The 8,239-nt window shown below is 38.8% G+C and overlaps 1 long non-coding RNA gene across 2 annotated transcripts; it reads right to left on the bottom strand.

The window, feature by feature from the left end:
• Positions 1 to 300: 300 nt before the first annotated feature.
• On the bottom strand, positions 301 to 7,646 carry LOC118800126. 2 transcript variants are annotated; one of them, XR_005006178.1, is made up of 6 exons: positions 7,553 to 7,646; positions 2,268 to 2,357; positions 2,060 to 2,160; positions 1,472 to 1,597; positions 1,090 to 1,153; positions 301 to 367 (listed from the first exon to the last, which is right to left on the bottom strand). It is a non-coding gene; the product is annotated as an uncharacterized LOC118800126 (long non-coding RNA). The 2 variants fall into 2 exon arrangements; XR_005006179.1 differs by having other exon boundaries at positions 1,472 to 1,539.
• Between the last annotated feature and the right edge of the window lie 593 nt (positions 7,647 to 8,239).

Genomic DNA, 8,239 nt, shown 5'->3' with positions numbered 1-8,239 from the left:
TGACTTGTTCTGGTGTTTATTTTGATGACTCTCTGCTGTGAACAGGCTTTCTGGTTGGAGCTGTGAGTGTGGGTTACCTGGATGAAGTTCTGGTGTTTTTCCTCACTATGGCCATTTCTTCTGGGTTCTCCTGATGCTGAAGTTGAGGCTCAGCTACATCACCAGTACAGAGAAGCTAGAAACATACACACAGTAAACATTTCTCATTTCTGCTCAGCCTATATAATACGTAAAGGCTGAACTGACGTAATATATGCAGCAAACCATCAGCAGATCTGACATACAGCATCAGGAGCTGTGGCAGTATCCAGTGCAGCTGCTGTAGTGGATGAAGTTTGAGGAGCAGGAGATCTTTCAGCTGTATCATCTGATAAAAGAAGAAGAAGAAAGAAAGAAAGAGTGATAAAGGAAATTTTCTGACTGAATGGATCATGTATCATCAGTAGGACTGGGTGTTTATAGCTATATACAGTTTCCTGGATTTTGTAGAAATTATGACAGCAATTTAAAATTGCAATTTAAAATTTAGCAAATAAAATGGAAAACATGCTGTGTGGAGCTGTTAGCCTGATAGCTAAGCTGGTGTTTGAACAAATAACAACCCCAAGCTACTGTCCTTGTTAGCACTAAGTACATGTGTTATCTTAGCTATCAAGTGAAGAACTAACAGGCTAACAGTTAATGCACCACTAACAGTCTAAAAGTGTAGCAAACAAAACTCCAATCTGAGTGAAGAAAGTGAAGCAGCTGGTGTTTGGAGTGACAGAAAAACAGAATAAAACCTTTTCCACTCTGTACTGAGCTGTTAGACTGCTAGGTAAACTAGTGTTAGCACCACAATTAGCTCAGTTTTGTTGTCCAGTTTAGCTCTGTTTATCATTTAAAATCTGCTGGTGATGGATCAGTGGTTTCACATTTACTGAGTGATGAATTTTAATTCTAGCTTGTTTGTTTTCTGGTTAATAATGTTACAGTGAGTGATAATGTTTTAGTTTTTGCTCTGCTGCTCATCTGCTAATGTGTGAACTGCTTATAAGTTCTTCAGCTGCTATCAGCTTAAGCTCCATTTCTGTGGGGTTCAGGACTGACCAGGAGAGGATGGATGTGGACTAGTATCTCTCGGATCTCCTACACCTGCTCCTGCATCCGATTTCTGAGAAAGAGAGAGAGAGAGAGAGAGACAGAGAGAAGCAGCGTGTTTAATCATTTCTCCTGTTCTCTTTAAGCTTTTTTATCTTAGTTGAGTCTTTCTGATATTGGTTTCCTTTACAGTAGCTTTTTATAATGTTGTAATTGAGATGTTAAAGATGTTTTTGATTGAATTGGCTCTTTCTGTCCCCTGTCTAACATGTGGTCATCTTTAGGTGAATGTGGGTTCAACAACATGAAAGGTTTTTCTACACTGTAGGAAAACTCCAGCACACTCTAAACAGGTCAGTGATTCACTAAAGTCTTTTGACTGGTCAATTACCTGTTCTACTACCTCCTTTGGTCCAACTGTTGCCTTTGCATGTGCGTCCTGATGTTTTTCTGGCATTTCTGTAACACCCACTACAGTTTTTATTCCACCTTCAGAGTCTTGTATTGTGGTCATTATCTGTGATTATTCTCAAAAAGAGATTCATTATAATAACATCATAACAGACATGCACTGTGTGATTTTCAAAATCTTGTACTTTGGTGACTCACAATATATGTTTGAACAGACAATCATGTACTGACAAAGCCCACAGTTTAAATGTTCACACTGTATGAAAACATTTTGTCTAAGATCAATTTCCAAAAAAGCTGTTTCATTCAAACAACACACTGCGCACCGAGTACCGAGCAAACATGCAGAGAAACTGAGCTAGAGCAGCTTGGCTAACTTGTACTCCACCGTGCACTGAAACTAAAAGGCGGTGTTGTACAGAGTAGGTCATAAATTCTCTGTCAGGGATCTAACAGTGAACACAGCAGTACAATACTGGTTACAGGCTACATGACTTGTTCTGGTGTTTATTTTGATGACTCTCTGCTGTGAACAGGCTTTCTGGTTGGAGCTGTGAGTGTGGGTTACCTGGACGAAGTTCTGGTGTTCTCCTTCACTATTGGCCTTTTCTTCTGGGTTCTCCTGATGCTGAAGTTGAGGCTCAGCTACATCACCAGTAGCAGGAGATGCTAGAAAACATACACACAGTAAACATTTCTCATTTCTGCTCAGCCTATATTATACTGTAAAGGCTGAACTGAGAATATGCAGCAAACCATCAGCAGATCTGACATACAGGCATCAGGAGCTGGTGCAGTATTCAGTGCAGGAGCAACAGCTGCTTTAGTGGATAAAGATTAAGGGGCAGATTTCTCAGCAGTATCACCTGATAGAGGAAGAAAGAAAGAGAGACAGTGTAAATGAAAGAGAAATTGTGAATCATGTATCATCAGTAGGATTGGCCATCATAGCTATATTACATTTTCATGGAATTTTTTAAAAATTGTGGCATTATTTAAATATTGCAATAAAATTTTTTAAGAAATAAAATGTAGAACATGCTGTGTGGAGCTGTTAGTCTGGCAATGTTATCCGGCCAGACTCCGTATTGTGGGGATTATGTGGGCCCACCACCCGCAAGCCAGCATGGGGGACCGGTGCAGTGCCGTATAGGCAGTGGGAGATGGCGGGGAGGTCCTTGGTGTCTTGGACCCCTGCAGCAGAAACAGGCTCTTGGCATGTGAAATGTAACCTTAATGGGGGAAGGACCCAGAGCTTGTGCGGGAGGTTGAGAGGTACCAACAAGTACCCGGCTGGCTGCCATACGGCTGGAGTTTGTCCCAGTGAACACGAAAGTCGCTTCAATGCAAATTAAAATCATAGGGAGGAAAACTCTGACTGTTGTGTGTGCATATGCACCAAACAACAGTTCAGAGTATTCAGCCTTCTTGGAGCCACTGGGTGGGGTTCTGGAAAGGGACTCCATAGTACTGTTGGGAGACTTCAATGCTCCTCCTCAATCTGAGGTTAGACTGTTGGTCAGAGTCTCCCTTCCAGCATCTTGGCATAAACTTTCCCAGGAAGGCTGAGCAGTGTGATACCCCGGTAATTGGCACACATTCACTTGTCCCCTTTCTTAAAAATAAGGACCACCACCCCGTTCTGTCAGCCAGTCCAAGGATACTGTTCCCAAGGTCCATGCGACATTGCAGTGTGTCAGCCATGACAGCCCCACAAGTTCCAGAGCCTTTCTCGGTGAATCTCATCTACCCCCGGTGCCTTGCCACAGAGGAGCTTGCCATCTACTTCAGTGACCAGGGAAATCCTCATTTGAAGTCAGATCTTCTCTACCCCTGCTGAGTACAGCCTGAGCAAAGCCAAAACAAGGTTTTGAAATGGATCCATTTAGACTCCCTGTCCTCTACCTCCTCCTGAACATGAGAAATATTCTCCCGGAGGTGGGAGTTAAAATCATTCTGAACAGGGTCCTCTGCCAGTCATTCCCAGCACACCCTCACTATTTACTTGGGTCTACTAGGTCTGACCACCATTCTTCCCTGCCATTTCATCACCTCCAGGTGGTGATCAGCTGATAGTTCAGCACCTCTCTTCACCCGAGTGTCCAGAACATATGGTCCCAAGTCACATAAAACAACGAAGAAGTCGATCATTGACTTTTGATCCAAGGAGCTCTGGTACCAAGTACACTTACGAACGTCCTTGTGTTCAGACTTGTCTTTGTTATGGACAATCCATGACTAGCATAGAAGTCCAATAATAATTTACCATTTGAGTTTAGATTTATTTATTTTTGTGTGTGTGTGTGTGTGTGTGTGTGTGTTTATGAAAAAAATGTTTATAGTTTTCTCTGAGTAATACTTTGCAGGTGTTTGTAAAAGGAACATTGTAAAGGTTTATAATGCCCTGTGTGACGTGGATCATCTAATAACATAATGTTAATCTTTATCAAGGCTGAAGACTGTTTCATTATAATGATGCATCATAGGTTTTTCATGCTGGCGGGGCTTCATGTCAAGCAGTAGATGCCCTATTTTTTGCCCCTGCCCCTCAGACAACCTGAGTCTGTCACTGATTACATAGACTACATTACACGTAAATAAATATGGGCCTAGGACCTGAACAAAAACAAAGAAGTGCAATGTCCCCTCACTCTAGTCTCACACCCTAAACTAGGACAACAATAAAAATTACTTCAGAAACCTTTGCAATTAGTATTGTCAGATGTTCAAGAAGGCCATGATAAATATGGTGCAAGAAAGATTCATAGTAGACTTGAAAAGTTACAACCACAAGCTATTTAGAGCAATCAAGCAGACAATGCATTTACTGCTCACTGTGTATAAAAACAATAGTGCTATTGCAAATTTTCTCATAATTTTCTCATAATTTTGAGACTTAATAATAAATAATAGTTGTATGGTAAGTCCATAGCAAAGAAGTACAACTTCAATTTTTTCTTTTATTTACTTACAGTATTTCACACAACGCTGAATATGAAAAGGTGATGGATATTCTGACTTCAAATTTTAATGTGGACAGTCACTACATATCTGTGTTTTCTTTTTATTCAGAACATTTACACAGCATTTTATTTACAAATGCAATTCTCAGTGTTAAGACATCTACAGGCTTCAGAATGTAACTGCAGCAACATTTAAGGTGGAACAGGAAGTTTGAATATGAAACTAACGCTGTGTTTAAGTGGTGTTGGAAACTGAGTAATGCCAGTTTTCCCACTTGTAAATTGTGCTTGAATGCCTGACAACATCATATTTACAACTGGTAAAATCAGGATTCTAGACAATACATGAGTTTAATAAGTGAAAAGGGCTAAATTTGCAGTGAATGAGAAAAATATATACCTGATGTGCTTCTATTAGATCTACGTGCTTTTTAACACAATAAAGAAAAGGCAGAATATTTTTCTCCAGATCACCACACTTTCTTTTTTGATATTGTGTGCGTATCTAGTACCTAACAGGGTTTAGTCATAATTGCTAGTTAAGCATCTGATATAAATCAAATCAGAATGTGTGTAAATATGAACATTGGCTACACTTCCAGGTGAATAGTGCATCCAGTCAGTGGTAGAAACAGCTCATTTAAAGTAGTGGTAAATACAAACAGAACAGACTGAACCAAAATATGGTCACTTATGGTAAAATATTGTTGTGCTGGAGGCTGTCATGTCAAATGTTTTGGGGGGAATAAGGTACCTATTTTTAGAGTAAAAAAGTTCCTCTCATCCCCATCTACAGCCAGGAAACAAGATTAGAGATGTAACATGTAAACACAACAACTTACTAGTTCAGGTTTAGTTTTTTCCCTAGAAGAGCTGCTGAAATCTGAATCCCAGTAAATACATTATTAGCCTGGCGCTAACGTAACAGCTATTAGCATTAATACAGCATATTAACCTCTAAAATAGGCACTCTGGTGAAAAAAAACACATAGAAACCAAAAGGTGTTTCTGTTGGCCCCTTACGATTTTGTAACGAGTTTTGGCTTTTTTAATGGATTGAGATCACAATGCAAAGGATCCTAATCGTTTAATAGTTTGTGTTGAAGCACCATTAGGTTTGCTACCCAATTTGGTTGTACCCTGTGCAATGACAAAGAATCTTGAATCTTGAATCTTGAACAGGTGACCACTGGCTGATTCTAAATGCATTTTCCTGATAGGATCTCAAAGGGTTCTACAGGAAACTAGTGGTCTCTATTATAAACCATTAAGCCAATTCCCATGAGAAAGCAAAACCATTAGGTTTTAATCCTAATGGTTTCTAAAGGTCCTTTTGCACCAGGGCAGGGCCCACAGGAGGGCCCAAGGTTTTACTATGCTCTTTTAAAACCTGAGAATAACTCATCTAGTTTCTCTTGTAGTGTGTGTAGTTACTGAATAAGATTTAGTATGTAATAACCCTGGGATTTAAGGGGTTAAATATAGGCTACTTACAAAAATATGTTTTTCCATTAAACTCTGCAGTGAAAATGAATGGGAAAAGGAAAATCAGTTTAAAATAGAATTTAATGTGACCAGAACAGCTTTAGTACCACACGTTTGCCAATATTAACAGCAACGACATTAGGAGCACGTTTACGTTTACCATTAATAACGAACGTGTAGAGGTACATACTAACTCAGTATTAGCTCGGTAAAGTTAGGCTGATATTGGCTATTCAGCGGATATTCGCGTGTCGCCCCTCCTATCGCTCACAAACAACCTGTTAAAATTTCTGAAATAACATTTTCTAAGTCGTGCTAAAACAGACAACAAACTACAATCATTGTATTTCGTTAAAGTGCCCGATCTTTCTTTCCATTTCGCCGAGTAGATTTGATCAAAATAGCCGGAATCGCTGCAGCAAGCGCCGAAAACGGTAAGGGACGGTCGGTAAAGTGCTGGTACTGCTTAAAAACGTAAAACATCCACATACATAAGGAGCCTGTTGGTGCTGTTTATAAAGACATGAAACCTACTGAAATAGAAAGATGATGTGAAAATCAATATCTGATTTTCAAGTATTTAGCAATTTAGGCCGTCTAAACGTTCATGTAGTGCATGTAGTGTGGATGTGACACAGTAGTGATTTATTTCTATAAAAATTCATTTAAATTCAGTTGAGGCATATTTTACCAAACTTAAGGTTGTGGTATATTTGTCAGGTGTGTCTCTGTACATTACAAAGGATTTTATATCTGTAAGTCATATGGATGTGTCACAGTCGTAATTTATTTCTATAAAAACTTCATTAAAATCCAGTCGAGGCATATTTTACAAAAATAAAGGTTGTGTTATGTTTGTCAGGTGTGTCTCTGAACAATACAAGTGTCGTATGGATATGACACAGTAACATTTTTTTGTAGAAAAGATATTTTACAAAATTTATTTATTTAAATCTACTCGGCGAAATGGAAAGAAAGATCGGGTACTTGAACGAAATATAATGATTGTAGTTTGTTGTCTGTTTTATCCCGATTTAGAAAATGTTATTTCAGAAATTTAACAGGTTGTTTGTGAGCGATAGGAGGGGCGACACGCGCACATCCGCTGAATATCCAGTATCAACCTAACTTTACCGATCTCTCAGAAGTTCCATCACAGCTTCATTTTCGTTTTCTCCAATAGTTTGGTACAAAAATCCTGGATTTAGTACAAAATCCTGTTTTACCAGAGCGGCCTAACCAGCGTTCTCCAGAATTAAGTTCTTTGTTGCTGTGACGTAGCGCTGAATTTGTCGTATACAACCTTCCGATAAGCAGTTTAACTTCAGCCTCATTAGTTTGCCATTCTGGTACAAGTTATACCGTACAACGCTCATGATTCTCGGGCTAAACTTCAAAAATCTACGTTATTCACTGTAAAAGAAAAGCTTACATTAGTATGTTTATGTTTTTCAGTTCAGGTTTCAGGCTGAATTTAGGTCTCCTGTTAGGCCTCTAGCAAGATCAGGAAGTTATCAGAAAGAAGCGGACTAAAAATGGTCTAATGGCGTTAAAAACTAGTGCGGAAAAGTCTTCGCCTGTTCACAGAAAGGTAGAATTAGTGATCCACTCACCTGATTGTTTACAGAAGACCGAAGAGACGATGTGTTTGATTCCTCAGCTTGGATTTTTCTCCTCCTTGATCCGCTATTGCGATTAACTCTCCCACGTGGCTCTCTAGTGAAACCGTTAGATTCTCCTCACGGTCTAAGCGCGGTTACTTTCACTTTCACTTCACACAGCGTTGCAGCGTTGAACTCAGACGTACGAAATATTTGGTGAATGTGTTTTATATATATATATATATATATATATATATATATATATATATATATATATATATATATATATATATATATATAATGCAAACATTTTAAAAAGGACTTTTAAATTAAGTCACAGTCCAAGTGAACTTTACTGTCATCAGAGTATACAACACGGAGTGCGCAGCTGAACAAGATTGCGTTTCCCCAACTCTGAGGTGCAAAATATACAAAAATATTAAAGACATACTAGACAGCACAGACAGACATAAAAACATATGTACAGGAAAGAAAAAAAGTATATACACACATATTAAAAAGAAATATTGCACATTGTTCTCAGTGATAATATTTTTGCACAGTGTAACAGGAAATGTAAACCTGACCCTGGTAATAGTGATAAAGTGCTCAAGTGATGAGAACATTAAAAAATGTATATTGCACAGAAAAAATAGCTGCATTTTTATGTAGAATACAGGGTTCTAATGATAGAGAGAG

Source organism: Colossoma macropomum, unplaced genomic scaffold (genome assembly GCF_904425465.1).
Source record: "Colossoma macropomum unplaced genomic scaffold, Colossoma_macropomum, whole genome shotgun sequence".
Classification (NCBI taxonomy): Eukaryota; Metazoa; Chordata; class Actinopteri; order Characiformes; family Serrasalmidae; genus Colossoma; species Colossoma macropomum.
Note: the sequence above shows the minus strand (reverse complement) of the source record. Positions and strands in the feature narration are given on the sequence as shown.